Source organism: Rhinolophus sinicus, chromosome 1 (assembly GCF_057876585.1).
Source record: "Rhinolophus sinicus isolate RSI-liver-muscle chromosome 1, RSI-T2T, whole genome shotgun sequence".
In the NCBI taxonomy this organism is placed as follows: Eukaryota; Metazoa; Chordata; class Mammalia; order Chiroptera; family Rhinolophidae; genus Rhinolophus; species Rhinolophus sinicus.
In genome coordinates, this window is record NC_142501.1 from 198,306,157 (window position 1) to 198,325,588 (window position 19,432).

Here is a 19,432-nt window from a genome sequence, read left to right on the forward strand (position 1 = left end):
TAGAATTGATTGGATTAGACGGTATCATTAATGTAATTTGAGGTCCCACCCAGACGCCACAGAATCTCACCCCAGGCTGCAAAACGATGATCTAATAATATAGGCCCACATCTCTTATGAGCCTGAGGCCAGATATGCTTCACAATTTAGAATTTTCCATTTTTAGAAAGTTTAAGAGGTAAACACTCCAAGTGGGAGCTGGACGGCAAGCTGTCATCAAACCCATTGGTATTTTTTGCTGTAAAAATGTATAAATATTGATACTAAGTAGAATAAATTTGATTTTATATGTCAATTCAGGTTAGAGTTTGGCACTACATGAGTTTTTAAATGGCAGATTTGAGAACATGACCACTGTTTATTGAGTGTTTACTATGTGCAAGTACTATTCTATACACTTCAGATATATTAAGTCATCAATCCTTATAATACTATGAGCTGGATGTAAAGGCCAGGAAAGGGGGGACAAAAGAAATTAAAATTTCTCCAATGTTACAGGACTAGTAAGTGGCAGAGTTAAGATCTTAACCCAGTTGCCAATTTCACCCACATAATCATTAGAGTTTTTCGCCACTGTCTTCTCTCCTTTTCCTTATATGAGTATTTGGTGGCCCAAAGGACTTGGATGATAAGTGAAATGAAACAGAATCATGAACCCAGAAACATATGGACACTTGATTCACAACAATATCACTGCAGAGCAGGAGGGTAAAGATAATGTTTAATAAATGGATCTCCAATGGGAACAAATGATACTTGACCCTTTACCTCAAAACACACACACACACACACACACACAATCTAAATGTAAAAGGTTAGACAGTGGGACTTCTAGAAGACAATGTAGACAAATATTCATGAACTCAGGGTAGGGAAAGACTTCTTAAACAGCATACAAGATGCATTCCCCATAAAGAAAAGACACTTTTAAGAGAGGGAAAAGGCAAACCAGCATGGAGAAAGGGTCTGGAACACACATAAATGACGAAGAGCTTATTCCAGAATATGTAAAGAATGGCTACACATTAATAAAGGGGGAAAAATCCAATTGAAAAATGGTCAAGAGATTAGAACAGACACCTCACAAATGAGTCAATGAACACCTTAAAAGGTGCTCAATATAACTATTGAAGCAAATGCAAAATAAACCACAGTGAGATTTAAGCCCAATTCACTCCCACTCATGTGTCTAAGAGACAAGTGCATATTTGCCAGATGATATACACAAATGCCATAGCAACCCAGCCCGTAAAACAGCTCAGATGTCCATTTCCATTACTAGTATGGAATATTAACTGTAAAACACTCATACAACAAACTTGAAATTGCCATTTTTGTAGTCAAAAGTGGTCACATAATATGTATCCATGAAAACAAACAATTTATTTCTGGTCAGATGAAACGAAACGGGTAAATCTTAAGTAAGACAGACAGAAGGGTTCATGCTGTGAGTCCACTGGGATAAAATTCTCAAACCAGCCAAAACTAAATCTTTAGTGTTCAGGAATGCATGCGTTAAGTAGTAAAACTATGAAGCAAAGAAGCAAAGACTTACCGTAGAAGTGGGGTTACTTTCTTGGGAAGGAGGGAGTAAGATTGAGGGAACATGAGAGGATTTCTGAGGTGTTGACAACGTTCTTGGTTGTAGCAGTTTGCTTGTGACAAATCCTTGAGTTGTACAGGACTAATCCTATGTATTTTTTTCTATGACTATCTCACAATTAAAAGGTTAAAAAACTGAGTGGTATTGGGAAGGGGTGGGGGGGGGGAAGAGAGTAGGCTCTGGGTTTTATCACTGAGTTTGAATTCTTTTGAAGCCAGTAAGTTTGAGCCACTTACTGGATCTGTCACATAAATGTTTACCGTAATTGTCATACCCAGCACTTACATATGGCTTGCTCTGTCCCACATGTTACTATGTGCAATTAAGCTTCTTCCTTTGCTGCCTACATTTCAGCAGTTAGGCCATTTGCAGGCACTTTCTGAGTTACGGTCACTATAACTACATACAACTAGCAGTGACTTCCCTGCTTGACCACCACCAGTCATTATATTGCTGTTTCTACCCTGTTGTGGATTAAGAAAATAGCTCACCTCATTCATTTATCCATTTAACTCACAGTCATGAAATTTTGTATAAAGCAAGAGTAAGTGAGCCTGAAAGGCCCGATGGGTCTATTTCTGGGCATCTTTTGCTGCCCAGACTTTGGATAAGCAGAAAACTTTCTTACTACAAAACTTGCCTACTACATAGTACTGGGCTAGGTTCTAAATAAATGAGGCCATTGGCACTAAACTCCCACTTTACAAGGACATACCGTATTAGAAAGAAGACTAACAAGTTGCTGGCATACAGACGTCCTGGAGTAACCAGTATGGACCAGGACAACCAGTATTGTCACTCTCGGTGCCATAGCCTGGGGTGGCCGGGAGTCCAGTGTAGAGAAAGGTGACTTCTCTGCCATGCAGGCCATCTCCCTGCTTCCATCACTCATCCCACCCCAGGGCCTTTGCTCTTGCCATCCCCTCTGCCTGGAACATTCTCCCTGATTTTCACATGGACACTGCTCAGCAGTGAGAGACCTTCACTGAGCATTGTTCTTGCCTGCAGCCATGGTCACCCTATTTTCATGTCCTTCATAGATGGTTGTATGACTTTTCCAACAACAGACCTCCAAAGAAAGGGTTTCTTCCTGGGTCGAGGGATTGCAATTTGCGTTCCAAATTGCTCCCTAAATATTTCACTTTCAACTTAAACATTCTTAACCAAGGGGATTTAAAGTTATTAGAATATAGATCTTTTGACCACATTATTTAAAATGAATTCTTCATTACTTAATTAACATCCAAAGAGAAAGTAGTTTAGAGTGAATGAGGAACTCACAGTTCTGAACTCCATCCCGGAGGCTTGAATCTCTCTTCTGTTCTCCGTTGAGTTTGGGTCCAACAGGCCTGTTAGAGATGGGAAGGGAAGACATCTGAGTGATTCCCAGGTAGCCCACCTGCACAGAAAGATTCCCAACAGCTCTTTAGGGCATCTCATATCCCCATCATGTGCAACGACCAGAAAAATAAGTGCAAGTTACAGAACGCAGCGTGAGTGGAGATGTAGGGGGGAAAGGGTGTGTGTGTAGTATCTCAGGAGACAACGTTGGCAGTGTAACAACGGTACTTAGAAACTTAGTCTTCCACTCTGCTTTAGCTCCTAGACTGCCTCATGACCCTCCCCCAAAATATTTTGTATTTAGATGTTTCTAAACGTGATGCTTATGGCGGCAAACAATTGGAAACCATTTAAATCAATAACAGCTTCAAGCTTCACAACCTTTCCCACACTGAGATTATTATGCTGTAAGGTAGGCTAAACAAAATATTTACTGTTCCATATATAACAAAATCCTTAGATCAAGCCAACTGTGAGCCAGTGGGGTACCACTGAAAGAGCAGAGAATAGCTATGGATAGAAAAAAGATTGGGAGACATCCACCAACCTTCACCGGGACAATCTGAGGGTAATCTTTAAAGTTGTATTGTTATGAATACTGATGTACATACTAATTTTGAAATTTAAAAAGTTGCATTTTTATCCATCCATCCATTTAGTTGTCACTCATTAACATGGACAAGTCACTTAATCTGAGCCTCAGTTTTCTCACCTGTTTAATGGGGGCAACATTTAGACCTGCCTTACACCTAACTCATAGATGATGAAAATTTAGTATGATAGTATAAGGAAAAGGCATTGTAATTGTAAGTTACACACATGTAGAATAGCTGGGCTGTATCAACACACTATATATATGCATACACATATATTGTTTTGTTAAATATGTAGGAAACAGGGTCCATCCACACTCCCAATAATTTCTCTACCAAATGTATATTTCTCCATTGACAAGGATTGGAATTGCATTTAAAACATTTTTCACTTGTATGTCCATTTGTTTACCTGAAAAGCTGTGAAATGCATTGTAAAGTGAAAACACTCCACCTCTTTGGGTACCTACTTTCATGGGCATAATAACCGAGGTTAGGTTGGTTATGGGGAGGCCCGGCCTGTACCAAGATGACACTTATCCACCTTACACCTCACAGCAGCTAACAGAGGAAGACTTTTAGACTTCTTGCCCATAAAAACAGTATCCTCTCTCACACTGTTTCCTTCTTGAAATATCTAGTTCCTGGAAATCCAGCAGCCTGAGAGCTTCCCCAAATGCTCCTTCATTCCACCGCGCTCCATCCCCACCCCACTGTTCCTGCCTTTGGAGGGGCAAGACACACCAGGGGCAGAAGGAAACGTCTTGGAACAGTGCCACAGCCTTGAGAGCTCACTATCCATCCTGCTCAGCTGATGAGGAAATAGATAAAAGTGGCTGTGTAGAGAGTGGGGTAGGAGTTCCAGGCAGGAGACACCCCTAGGGAAGCCAGGCACGTGGAAGGCATGTATGTTCTATGTTAGTGTGGAGAGGAAATGCCCTGTCCAGGCTGAGCTCCAGATATTGCATGAAAAGACACAGACTGATCGATGGAATTTTCTGGAGAAGCCAGATATCCTGTTTTGTTTTGTTTTCGATGTAAAATGTACCACTAAAATAAATAAATAAATAAATAAATAAATAAATAAATAAATAAATAATAGGCAGGCCAAACTAAGCAGGTCTGCAGACCCCGTTTTCATCCTGACACCAGGGTATGTTCTCAGGTAATTACATAGCGTGTTCTCTGGGCCCTCTGGAGCTTCTTCCTGCCAGTCCCCTAATCCACTCTGCTCTTCACAAAGTAAAAATTGCAGAGAGGGTCCAGAGGAGAGGATGGCATCCTTCCAGATGACAGGAGGTGGCTGTACCACAGGGAAGGGCACCGCCCAGGAGTCTAAGCTCTTGCTCAGTGGCCTCTCCTGAGTCCCCAGGCCCAGGAAAACCAAGGCGCTCAGGCTAACTGACAGGAAAACCCCCAACCTTGCCCATTGGCTGCTCGTAACCTCACTCCTTACGCCTGCCATCACTGCTTAGTTCTTCCTAGAACTTAGGTTTTTGATGACAATAGAATACAAGGTCTGACAATTAAGTTTGTGAACTTGTTGCAATGATGTTACTAACCATTTTTGATATCAGAGGGATTATTCATTATGAATTTGTACCAACTGGGCAAACAGTTAACCAAGTTTACTATTTGGAAGTGCTGAAAAGGCTGCGTGAAAGAGTTAGATGACCTGAACTTTTCACCAACAACTCATGGCTCTTGCATCATGACAATGCACCAGCTCACATGGCACTGTCTGTGAGGGAGTTTTTAGCCAGTTAACAAATAACTGTATTGGAACACCCTCCCTACTCACCTGATCTGGCCCCCAATGACTTTTTTACCTGAAGATAAAGGAAATATTGAAAGGAAGACATTTTGATGACATTTAGGACATCAAGGGTAATACAATGACAGCTCTGATGGCCATTCCAGAAAGAGTCCCAAAATTGCTTTGAAGGGTGGACTAGGTGCTGGAGTCAGTGCACCGCTTCCCAAGGGGAGTACTTCAAAGGTGACCATAGTGATATTCAGCAATGAGGTGTGGAGCACTTTTTCTAGGATGAGTTCATGAACTTAATTGTCAGGCCTCGTATATGCATGCAGAGATTTGTCTCTTACCAGTGTCTCCCAAACCTAGAGGTGTGCCTGACTCAGAGTAAGGCTCAGTTGACATTTGTGGAATGAATGAATGACAGAGGACGGTCCTAGGCCATCAACATCACGACCTGTCTTTGTGCCAATTTCTTTATCAGAACCTGGCTCATCTCAAGAAGGAAGGCCCCCAAGACCCCCCCCCCCCATCACCAGCACCACACTCCCACCACCCCAGGGCTTTCTCACAATTGGTAACCCCTTTGCCTCTCTCCCAACAGAGAATGCCGAGGGTGAGGAAGGGTTCCCTGCCCTTATTGGTTCATATTTACACTAGGCAAGTGTTCAGAGGATTATATGCTGGGAACAGTTGCTAGTTGCCAGGAACAATAAAAGCTTTTGTCCCTACGGAAAGTCAATAAACAGATCTTTCCCCTCCCTTGCTAGAGGCTTTATAACCCCTGAGAAAAGTCAAGGTTTGTCATGTTTAACTGCTATCTCCTTTAACTGTTATTTATTCTTTCTGATCTTTGGGGAGTAGAACCCTTGACTATAACTCATAGAAAAATGCAGTGGGCAGCCAGAGTGGGGCAAACAGGACTTAGTCTCGTCTTATTTCAGGAAGTAGGCGTCTCCCAATTTTGGGTCACTGCACAAGTTACATAGTCCCTCCCCTTGATGGTAAGTCTGGCCAAATTTCACTTTTTTTCCAGCAGCTTCTGAAGTAACCCCTTGAGATGGCCTAAGGAAATGTTAATAGAATTGCTATCATTCTATACATAAGCTTTGATTTCCCTATTTCTCCCGTTATTAAAGCAGCATTTTTCTTTGTCATTAAATTTTCTTTGAAGTTAATTGATTCCATAACTTGCAAATGCCTCTTCCCAACCTCCTGCTGAGAAATGGGTGTGCATTTTCACCCTCCCTTCACCTTAGTCCCTCCCCAGAATGTCCTGCATCTAGCAAAGAATTGTTTATGGGGACCCAGGAACCAGGTGGTTCCCTCTTCATTAATAGGCTCTTTTGGGTATCTCCCTAAGGGTGAGATGGCCTCACCCACCCTCAGGGAGACTCTCCTCCCTCTCATCCTAAATGCCCAGAAGCAAGAGGAAACAAAAAACACGGCCACAGGGCTGTGGGTTGGCTCAGTTGGTTAGAGCGCAGTGCTCAAAACACCAAGGTCACCGGTTCAATTCCCACGTGGGCCAGTGAGCTGCACCCTCCACAACTAGATTGAAAACAATGACTTGGAGCTGATGGGTCCTGGAAAAACACACTATTCCTCAATATTCCCCTATAAAAGTTAACAAACAAACAAACAAACAAACAAAAAACCCACAAGGCCACATAATTTAGCTGGGAGGCCAATGCCAAGGACATCTTGAAGGCCCCAACTCCTCACACCCCCTTGCCCAGTGGGGGAGGGATCAGAGCCTCTCCTGAGTAAATGGAATACCCCCAGGGCTCTGGAAACCACTATATTTACCACTATTTACCACGAGGAGTTATATGACAGCCCAGGGTTAAACTTTTATGGGTTTGGGTTAATCTCATGCTGTCTTCACTATCACTTTATAAACTTGATCCCATCATTACCCACATTTGTGCAGACTACCTAAATCACACAGCTAGTGGGTGGCGAAGCAGAGAAACAGCCCAGGATATGAAAACTTACTGCTTTTCAGCTCTAAATTGTGCAGCAAGCTACAAGACTCATTAATTTTCACAACAATCCTAAACAATCTGGTCATTTAATCTCCAGTTTTATAGATAGGGAGCTTTGGCTCAGAAAGGCTTGTGATGTTTTGCTCAAAGTTACAAAGTTAGTTTCTGGTCTGATTAGCATTCTACTCGACACAACCTCTCACAGGGCTAAGCATGAATCTCTGCACCCATCTCTTAATGGGACCCAAGGTCTCCAACAAGTTCCCCCAGTAGGGAGCTCAGTGACACACAAGAACCTTCCCGTTACACTGGGCATGGGGACCCAACCCGTTGCTCTACTTCCAACACACAGAATCTGCTGGGGCTGGAAAACAGAGCCACTCTAACTTCCTTCGTCATTCCTTGCCAAGCAGGACCATCAGACACTCCACCCTCCACCACCTTCCCAGAGACCAGCTCTGTTCACCCAGGACTGGACGAAACCAAGTATACTGTGGTGAAGGTACTAGGTCTCTGATCCCACATCAGTCTTCTTACCTGCGAAGGATGCAATCAAGAGCTGTATGCTGCTGCTGTCTGAGAAAGAAGGCACTAGGCCTTCCACAGGGCAAGCTGAGCTTCGGCCTAGACTGCAGAGCCTGCTGCCTCCTTAAGTGCACTCCACCTGGCTCCCACCTTAGGGAGGGACAGCTCCACCCATGCCAGCTCCCTCCCTAAACCTGATCATTGCCACTCACTCTCTAGGGCTGATTTTATCCTCTCTTGTATGGCTTAGAAATCCAGCCTTGGGGCTTGTTCCTGGGTTCTGCTTTTACAGACTGGGGCCCCTGGCTCAGATAATCCAGTCTGAGCAGGCTTGTCTGGCTCACGCTGGTGTGCTGTGGTGGCATTAGAGACCCAGGCCACTTGGGTCAGCCCATCCTGACCTCCCCCACCAGGAGAGAAGCTATGGATGTAAGCAAGACAATTCTAAAACTCATCTGGAAGAATAGAAGAGGCAAGAATATGGAAGAAAGTTCAAAAGAAAGAAATGAGGTGTGACAGGTACTGTAAGATATCCAAACACACTAAAAGACCGCAGTTACCAAAACAGTATAATAATAGCCTAAAATCAACAAGATGAATTAATTGAACAAAATAGCTCAGAAACAGTCCCCTGCTAAAATTTGATGAAGAAGGCATCTCAAATCAACCTTAAAGTCTAGAATTATTGCTAGATTATGTACTATTTGCTATTACAGTGTAACTGATTAGCAAATTGAAAAAACAAAATAAAAACCCATGAACGTAGACATACTTCACATCATATATCAAAATTAATTCCATAGAGATAGTCTTTAAAACTCAGACCAGGTAAAAACAGTGAGTGAAGTAGACAAAAGAGCAATAGATTTGACATGTCGATACATAATTAAGCAAATACAGCGAAGAAAAAAAATTCCCATTCCATAATGAACAATGAGTAAGCCACACAGTAAGACTTCCATAAATAAAAGGAATAAGCAGAAAATCCACCAAGAAAGATAGAGATCTACTAATCTACATGTTTTTTTGAGGTGAGATTTTTTTTTTTTTTTGTCCTCAAACAAAAAACAAAGAAGTAGCTCATCAGCCTTCGGCAACCAGCATTGTGTCACCCCTCTCCCCACCACTACCACCTCCACCCCCTTCCGCCCATTCCAGCTGAGCTGAGATCTCAGCTGGCCAGCTGAGAGGGCTGGCTATATGCCATCCCCACTGCAGACCCCTGGCTGGGTCATGGCTTCTAACATACTAATTGAAAAACGTCAATAATTTTTTGGAATACATTGAAAGACTGTTCAAGGACACATCTCCCTTCCAGCAGTATTTGTTTGAAACATCAATGTCCTATGGTGGTGAGCAATGGAATACCAGGTAGTCTCCTGTGTGGATGATAATTCAAGTGGATACAGCTTCTGGGGACAAGTTGGAAACCTGTATTAAGAAACATAACATTATTTTCACCCTTTGGTCTAGTAATTATACTTACAGAGACCCGCATCATGGAAAGATCCAAAATGCATATATGAAAATATTCATCATAATAGAAAGAATAAAGAAGGAAGGATACTGCATGTCCAAAATGGGAGCAAGACAAGTAAATTATATTTTCACTAGATAGACTATTTGTGACCACTCTAAAAAATGGCATGTAGGAAAACAATGTAGTGAGATAAAAGTGTTTGTGATACAATATAACAAAGAAATGCTGAATTCAAAACAGAAATAGCTGGTAATTAAAAAAAAAAACAAGAAAAAAATCAGCTAAGCAAAAAAGACAGCTGCTTCCAGATTTATAAGAATGGTTGTATGAGGGCGGTAGGATTAAAGGTGAGGAACGGAGCGAAGAAATAAAATGGAGTCACTGCAATCAAGCAGCTCAATTACTATTAAGTTGGTGCAAAAGTAATTGCAGTTTTTGCAATTATTTTTAACCTTTTAAACCACACCTACTTTTGCACCAACCTAATACAATCAAGTAGGTTGAGGTATGAGAAAACCATTCCATTCTTTTTTTTTTTCTTTTTAATTTTTTATTGGGGAATATTGGAGAACAGTGTGCTCCTCCAGGACCCATCAGCTCCAAGCCAAGTTGCCGTCCCCAATCTAGTTGTGGAGGGCGCAGCCCACTGGGGCATGTGAGAATCGAACCCGCCACCCTGCCGCCCAGAACCTGCATTCCAATCAACTGAGCCATCCGGCTGCTCCAACCATTCCATTTTTGTTTTAACTAAACTGGGAACTTAAACTTTTAAGCTTTCAAGTCCCAGGTCAATGCCTGGAGATATATATATATATATATATATATATCAAACCTCCAGAAAACCCTCTGGTTACCACTGGAAGGAAAAAATGCTCATGTATTCAGACCACCTGTTGACTCATTATGCAGACCGCCATCATCCAGAGTACTACCCCAGGACTGGGTCTTCTCAGGAATGTTCTTTCTACTCTAAGAACCTGTTCATACACACAGACCCAGGGAAAAGCCCAGAGACTGAAAATCTACCTCCCTAAGCACACGGGAAGGGGCAGATGAAAGGAGGCAGCAGGACACGCCAGTCTGGCAACTAACAGAATTTATTACGGGGAACGTACATAGGAAGCACCTCCCTGGGGCTGTATGATGAAGTGGATATTCTCTGCGTTGCTTGGCAGGGGTCAGAGAATTACATTGGGTTAAAGAGGGGGAATAATCATGGGTAGTGGATGCCACCAGGTGTGGAAATTAGTTGACATGTCTGACCAGGTCAGGAAACAACCTGTGCCAGGACCTACCACATAGCAAGCAGGAGGTAGGGGAGGGGTGCTGATGATGTCAGAGTGAACATCAATTACAAATCAGTCTCTACGGGGTTCGGGGGTAAACAACCTCCATTCTGGCCTGGTCCAGCTCACGGGCCGGACAGTGGTCACGCATGGAACAGTTTCTCCTCCACAGAGCTTTTCTTTCCTCTGTGGGACACTCTGGGTATTGTGTTTCTGCTTTGCAAGCCCTAAGACCCTTGAATCAATCTTAATCACTCATTTCTAGCAAAGCCTCCAGACTCATTTCCAGTTTGTTTGACAAAGGGAAATTTGAAAATGCTCCTTATTTTTACAAATTTTCATTGATTGAGTTTTTGTTTTGAAATTTGATTTTTTTTTTTTAAAAAAGAAGATGTTATAAAATCTTTTATTTGGTAACTGTACTTCAGCAGTTAATGGAAGGGGAAAAAAAAGAAGAGCAAGGAAAACAAAAGGCAAAGGGAGAAATAAAAAAGGATTGAGATGCTAAGAGATGGAAACAGGCAGAGAGGAGAATGCAAGCAGAGAAAGATGCCCAGACATCCCAAGGGAGCAAGACCAACTTGCAAAGCAGGGGAGATGCAGAAAGATCAGGTACAGTGATGGCGCCATTCAGAGGTGGAGAGACAGGAGGGATCCCAGGATGGAGATCAGAAGAAAGCAAAGCAGGGGAAGAAAGAGTTGATTCACCTATCTTACTTATAAATACGACTTTAAAAAAAAAATATATGTATATATATATATGACCCTCCAGTGGAAAGAACTGGGAGTGGGTGGTTGCTATCAAATTTTAGCTATAATAATATATTCATTCCTATTTAAAGTTTGAAAACACTGGGGTTCTTTATGACTGCATTGTTCATCTTCCATGGAGACAACACTAAGTTTCTGGTCTGAGGAGTGAAAGGTATTACAGTTCATTGTGCAGAGAGAAAAGGAGAAAAACGACTTCAAGAATCAGCACTAGCAAAATTCCAGATCTTGGTATCTGAACTGTAAGCACACGTGTTTCCTACCTGCCTGCCCTGCGATCTGGCTGGGTCCAGATGTGGCCCGTGGCTGGACATGGTCCTTAAAATTCTGTTCCTAAGAAGATAGGCCCTGCTATGGTAGATTAGATCTACTACTACTGCTGCTGCTGCTACTACGAGTGTCATTTATAGTTCACCTGCAGTGTCCCTCTCTGTACTCACTTTTCACACATGCTACTATTTAATCTTGACAATAATAAAAATAGTTCATGGAGGATGAGCCCCGATAGCACTAGGTCCAGCTGCCAGCACTTTAAATACATTTATTACAGATTTAAGCCTGACCACCGCCCTATGACCTAGGTCCTATTGTATTGCCATGGTGGGGAGATAGAGCATTAGGTAACCACTCCGAGTAGCTATTATTCAGCATTTCCGAGATGGGGAAACCAGAGTGTAAAGAATTAAAATCACCTGCTGGAGAGCACCCAGCTGGTTAGAGGCAGACCCAAGGATTTGCAACCAGGTCTCTCTGACACTGACACAAAATCAAAGCCTTCCAATGTGGTTCTGAAAGCTCCTTAATCGTTGAATTAAACTCCTGTCTGTTTAAAATAGCTACTGGCATCTAGTGGTCAGAGGCTAGGGAAGCTGCTAACATCCTTCACTGCGCATGACGGCCCCCACCATCAATAAAGAATGAGCCAGCCCAAAATGTCATTAGCGCCGAGGTTGAGAACTCCTGAGCCAGTGTGTTTTTCTGTTTTCTTCCAAACTGATGGATGCTGCCACTTTGCAACTTGTGCCCTAAATCTGTGTTCTGTCTACTGGGTGGCACTGCTCTCAGTACTGCTTGGGACGCTCACAGTGCAAAGATTAATTCATTCCCCTCTCCAAGAGACACAGGGAAGTGACCCAAAGGCAAGTCACACGATAGATTTCTTCTTCCAGTCCCTAGAATAACAGATGAAGGGAGTCTCACAGAAATTTGAGGTTCCTGGTATGACGGAGAGTGTGGAGCCTGTGTGAAAATATACAGCTGCCTCTTTGACTCTAATATTACATGGGGGACCTAGAAATTCTAACACCTTTTAGGAAAAGAGAACACTCCGCAAAAGAATGCTGTCCTTTGTGCCTGTATCAGAGAAGCTTCAGCTCGCGGTCAGGTTCAGAGACCAATCTCTTGTAATCCAAGTGATTTCTGGTCTTGCCCATGCCCTCATCCATCTCAGCCTTTCTGTAGTTTTGACATTTTTGATAAATGCTCCTTTCTGAACACGCTTTCTACCCTTGGCTTCTGTGACACTGCATAGTTCTGTTCCCTTCTCTGCTTTCTCTAAATTCAACTGTTAACACCACTTGAGGGTCATAACTCGGGGTCTGTGGGCCTCTCACCGCCTCGCTGCTGTCACGGGCATGGCTCAAGATGTATGTGACCACGGACTCAGGCAAAGCCTTGCGTGATCCCGTCAGCCATTATTGTAGTATCTGAGCTGTGGGTGACACCAGACAGGAACAACATAAAGGAAGAAAGAATTCCATCAAGTTCAAGGTCTTCAGGGTTAGACAAAAAAGGCATGTAAATATCCCAAGTACAAAAACAACAGCGAAGCCCAGCAAAATCAAATCTAATTTAAAAAAATGTAATCTGATAATGTCGTAACCTGAGTGGAAACGCAGACTTCTGTGACTAGATTAGGGAACACTTCCTTTAAGAGTTTTGGAGCCCTTGACATAATGACCATGACAAGGAGGCTTAGTCCTAAAGGAATTTCTTTCCCTTTGATGAATAAGCAGGGGAGATAAAGAATTAAGAAGCACTACAAAGTCAATCAAACCTAGAATATTAACATTTTTGTGACAAATTTAGAAATAATCTGTACTTATCTGTTATTTTAATTTTTTGAAATGTAAGGAAAATTTAGCATGTTAGTATTTATAATAGGTAAACTCAGTCATTTTAATTTGAAATAGGTAATTGCATAATTGACTTAGACTTGTGAATTTAAACAGAAATTGTATTAAGTTTGTAAACCGTATTGGAACACTTGAGAGAACTCAAAATCCATCATTTAAAGGTTAAATTGTTAGATTTCTACAAATTATTTAGGTATCTTGGAAGTTTCATTAAATTTTACAATTGCAATAACTTAAAGGAACTAAATGTATTAAAAGCAGAAATGAAGTTTAAAATGCAAACAAAGTACTTTTAAAATTGATCGTTTACACTTTGGTAGATTTATAAATAGTACAAAGACACTTGTAAACTGAATTTAAGAAAATGGTGAGAGAAGTAGAGTTTTAAAAAACTGGAACTTGAATACATTTGAAATGATATTTTAAAAATTGAACTATTTCCAGAATAATCCTTTCCCTGCCAAAAAGCCAATCTCAAGGACACACAAAAAATAAAACAAACAAACATAAAACACATCCTTTCAACAACTGGTTTGATCTTTTTTTTTTCTCTCCTTTCTTCCGCCTCCCCCCCCAACTCCAGTTCAAGCCGTTGTTTCTCAGTCTAGTTGTGTAGGACACAGCTCCCTGGCCCATGCTGGTATTATGAGCCTTGTACTCCCCTCGGCTGAGGCAGTCGGTCACCAGTCATGGGTCAGCTGCTCACAGCAGCTCTCTAGCCACCGGCCACTCACACTGGCTGCCGGCCACTCATGGCAGCACATGGTAGCCCATGGCACACTCAGCAGCCCACAGCAGCTCATGCCAACCTCCAGCTGCTCATGGCAGCCCAGCTCCAGGGAGAGCTGTTGCTCACAGTCTTAGCTGTAGAGTGTGCAGCTCACCGGGCCCATGCGGGCATTGAACTGGCGACCTTGGCGTTAGGAGCACGGCGCTCCAACCACCTCAGCCACAGGGGCCAGCCCTGGTTTGATCTCGAATGCAAGTTTTTCTGAGTATGTGACCCAAAGAAACTTAAGAACCTTCTTTTATGGAAAGAGTGACTTGTATATCTCTGTCTCCATCCCCATACGTCCTAGTGGCTGCCAATTACCTGCATGTCCCACCAGCCTCCCCAACCCCCCCCCCCCCCACACACACACAACAGTCTACAAACCATTCTGTCTGAGTGACCCTCCCAAACAGATCCCTCACACAGAGATTCCCCCTCCACCCAGCAAACCAGACTGTCAGTTTTCACGTGTTTTCTGCTTTGCCAAAAACTAACCAACCAATTACCTAAGTCTATTGCTCTTTCTATTGAAGTTCCCAATTCTATTGATTTCTGCAATTGCCTACTCTATCGCTCAATTCTAATTGATTCTATTGGAAATCAATAGACTTAGGTAATTGGTTGGATAGTTCCTTTCCCTTTGCCACAAAGCTCTAAACTGTCACAAAACCCTACTAATCCTTCTGTCTGGATGTTCCCTGCATTTGACTCCTTTATCTGAGTTTGACCTTCTTCCTTTTACTAATGTTGACATTACAGCAGACGATGGTTCTCCTGCTCCCCTGAATGACTTTCCCCAAAATATCACTGGAGTGTGTGGCTCCCTCCTACACCCAGGGTAGATTTTACCACCAAGCCATTGATGACTTTATGCAAACTCCTCAAGCCACCCCAAGGGCAGACCCACCTGTGCATTGCTCATTCCTGCCTCCACCCCTCACATATGGGGAATTGAAGTGCCCTTGGCTTTGCCTCTGGAAATCCCATTTTCCTTCAGGACTCCCAACGTACTCTGAGGTCCTCTTCTCCTTTTGAACAATTCAAATAATATCTAATCACATATCCCGCCTGCCACTGCGTCCTCTACCCTTATATACTCAGAGCTCCTGGAGTATAGAAACCATTTTTTCTGCAGTTTTGAATCCTGTGAAGAGAGGCCTTGCTTCCACTCATTTATTAAACACCAACTGTGTGCCAGGCACTGTTCTAGGTGTTGGAGATTTAGTGGAGAATGAGGAAAAGAAAGTTTCTGCTGCAAGGGAGTTTATATTCTGGAGGGAGCAGAGAGGAGATGAAAGGCAATAAACAAAAACATACATAATCATTTTAGTAGCAACACATTCATAAGGAGAATAAAACAGAGTTGGGGGATAAAGAGTGACAGTTTGGGGGCGGTTAATTTAGGTCTGGGTGGGTGGTAAGAAAGCCCTTTCTGAGATGGTGACATTTGTGCAAACCCCTGAATGATGAAAAGCAGCCCCTCATAAAGATCTGGGACAGTTGTGTTCCAGGAAGAAGGGACAGCAAGGGCAGACGAGGTGAGGGGACTTGACATGTTGAGATGGTGGCTCCAGTGTAGTGACAGTGGAAACGCTGTGCCAGACAGGCTGGAGTGAGGCCAGAGCCCATCACATAAGGCTTTGGGAGCATATGCTGAGGGTTCTCTGGGTTTAAGTGTATCAAAGGGTCTCAGACAGAGGATGCTAGCCCCTGATTCATTTGTCTAAAAGCATACTCTGCTGCTCACTCACTCATAACGTGGGGAATGGCTGTGGGTACAGAGAGAAACAGGGAGACCAGCTAGGAGGACATGTAGTACAGCAGTCCCCCCTTATCCATTGGGGGGGGGTATGTTCCAGTTCCAAGGTCCCCAGTGGATATCTGAAGCCACGGATAGTACCAAACCCTATATAGACTGTGTTTTTTCCTATACATCCCTATGATAAAGTTTAATTTATAAATTAGACACAGAAAGAGACTGACATAACTAATAATAAAATACAACAATTATAACAATGTTCTGTACTAAAAGTTATATGAATGTGACATTACTAAGCAAAATAAGGGTGATTTGAACGTAAGCACTGCACTACCACCACAGTAGATCGGATAACCTAGCCCGCTCCTAGCAGGGAGTGTCTACAGCAGGGATATTCTGGGCAAAGGGGTGATTCACACCCCAGGGGGGACAGAGGGGGACAGTGTGAGATTGCATCACGCTACTCAGAGCAGCGTGCAATTTAGAACTTAAGAATTGTTTATTTCTGGAAGTTTCCATTTAATGTTTTCAGACCACAGTTGACCACAGGTAACTGAAACCAAGGAAAGTGAAACTTCGGATAAGGGGGAGACTATTGTCGTGCAAATTGGACTAGCCAGGCCATAGCATATTTGGGTGACTAATCACCCCAGGTTGCCTGGAACTAAGGGGCTTCCTGGAACGTGGGACCTTTGGTGTTAAAACAGGAAAACCCCTAGCAAGCCTGGGGCACCATGGGAGGAGACTGTATCCATCTGACTCACTGATTGATCGAGATGGAAGGAAAAGAAAGAAATCTACAGTGACTGCCAGGAATTTAGTTTGAACAATTAGGTGGATGATGGTGTCATTTATTGGGATGGGGGGAACAAGAGAGAAACAAGTTCAGGGAGAAAAAAATCAAGATTTATAGAACACGTTCTGAAAACCCCCAAATGTGCTTTATAAATCTCTCCAAGTGGCAATGCCACTACCATAACACTTGGGAGGCCACTACCATAACACTTGGGAGACACCTACCGGTATCCCAGATCTACAGAGATCTAAAGTGGATACAAAATAGGCATTTAATCAATAGCAAAATCACTCTGGAATCTCTTAATCACTGGCTAATAGTCACAAATGAGCCACCCTTCCCAGAAAGAGAGGATGCATCCATTTCCTGCAGATACGACGTGAGCGAAATCTGGAAATGCATTGGGGTCCTTGCTGACCCTGGCCTCTGCAGTCTTGCTTTAGACCTCACCCTTAGCAATTTGTGATGGTGGCAATTTTAATTCAAGATGAAGATAGAAGTCATAGAGAGAGGTCACATCAAGTGACTGCAGTAGCATCCTTCTCTGTGTCCACTTTCCCCTGCTAGACCTTTCCTCTACTCCAGCTCCACTTTAGCTCTCTTTCCTCTGTCATACAATAGCTTTCTCCCTCCTCTGACCTTGGCTGCCAGTGAAGCCCTGGGTCTGCAGCCTCTACAGCAAATGGACTTCTCGACAGCAAATGAAGCATTTCCCGACACAGTTGGTCCTGTCTCCTACTGACTAAGAGAAAAGCCTCCCTGGTTTCCTGTTATGGCCTTTCTCCCACAGCCTTTCCCTTGTCATCCATACACTGCCCATGTTTCCTCCAACAAACCCAGCCTACTCTTTCTGCTTTGCAGCAACTATTCCCATGGTTTCCACAGATCCATGACCCACCTGCCCAAAGTTAAGGAAGACCAAAAGGCACAGGTCCCTGGGTCCCAACTCGAAGGAGAGAAGGAGGAGAGCCTGGCTTCCCTGACTCTGCTGGCCTGCCGGAAGCAGCTCATGCATTTCCATCACCGTGTCTGGCCTCACTTCTCCCTCCCAAACAGGTTCTCGTGGCAGGAGCAGAAGAGTGACTTTCACTGGCCTTGATCATTTATTTAAATGTTGTTATTTTGTCCCTTAGGGACTTCTTTTGGCATTAATTTTGATTATTTTTAAAATATTGCATTAAAATCTTACGTCTCTTGATTACTGAGTTTTTTTGGCACCCCCTTAAATGTTGTGCCTGGGGCAAGTGCCTCATGTAGTTCACCCTAGCCTGGGATCTTCTGGTTTGCCCTTGCTGGAAAGTGGGTCTTTCGACTTTAAAACCAGGATAATGCTGGAAAAATCTGAAAGAGTTGGTCACCCTCGGAGTGCCCTGAGCTCCAAAGCTTGACGGCCAGAAATCAGATCGTGGCACTGCTGCTCTGCAGCTGGGGAAACCTCTCTGTGCCTCCACCGTCTCCTGTACGCAGCGGGAGTGGGAATAGCAACCACATCTGAGGGCAGCTCTTGTGAGCTCGTCTGGAGTGAGCTTGGTATAGTGCCTGGCGCAGAGCAAGTGCTTTCAAACATTAGCTGTGATGGTGGTTTATTATCTGCCAAGAGCTGGCCACGGACACAGCCTTGGCCTTGAGGAATCTGTGTTCTAGTGAGAAGTCAGACCATGAACAGGTAATGTTAAGAATTATTGTGTAATGCATGTGTCTGAGAATGTGACCGGAATGCATGTGGCCTCATGTAATTCTCCCAGGCAGCTTGTAAAGGAGCTTCTTTCACTCCTCCCCTTTCTGCAGATGGGGCCACGCAGCGAGAGGCCAGGACTTGCCTGTGATCCCAGAAGAAACGAGAAACAGAGTAGGGATCCCACATGGGCCCTCGGAGATGATCTTCTGCCCACTGTCTCTTGGCAGATCCGGAAGGTGCCTGGTGCAGCAGGGATTCCAGGAAAAGAAACTCCAGCGAAAGTTTGTCTTACAGAAACTTCCTTGCATCAACAACTACTGTGTTCATCAGGCAGGTCCTCCCCAAGAGGAAGCTTGGCAGAAAATTACCAGTTACCGCTGGCTGCTTTCACAAGATAGAGCTGGCTGCCTGGGGACCATAGGATGACAGAGGATCTCTTTACTGCACACCCTTTTGCACTGTTGAACTTTGAGCCATCTCAATATAATTATTACCTATTCAAAAATAAATGTTAACATTAAAGTTCAAAAAGAAAAAAGAAAAGAAGGTCTTACGAATTATCCTCAGGAGAACCCAAGTCAGTAAAATCTTGGTGAGTCCTCAGAATGGTGTTCCCTCTCTGGGGAGATAAGCCAACCTCTCCAGGGTTAATTCACTCTGGCTTTTCCACTAATGTATGGCTTTTCCACTAATGACAGATAGGCGTGGAGCGACACGAGGCCTAGAACTTTTTCCGGGCAGGCCCAAATGAACAAGAACAAGCTTCACGGGACAGTTCCCGAAGAAGGTGGAGGAGCTGTAAGCGGCCTGCCTGATCACTCTTTCGGTTCATTGGAGGGGAAAGGAATACCACAGCCATTAGCTCACGTCTGGGATTCACTGTGGAATCCCAGGGGACACCAAACCTGTAACCATTCTGACGGAAACTCACTTCCTTCCTTCTGGTTGG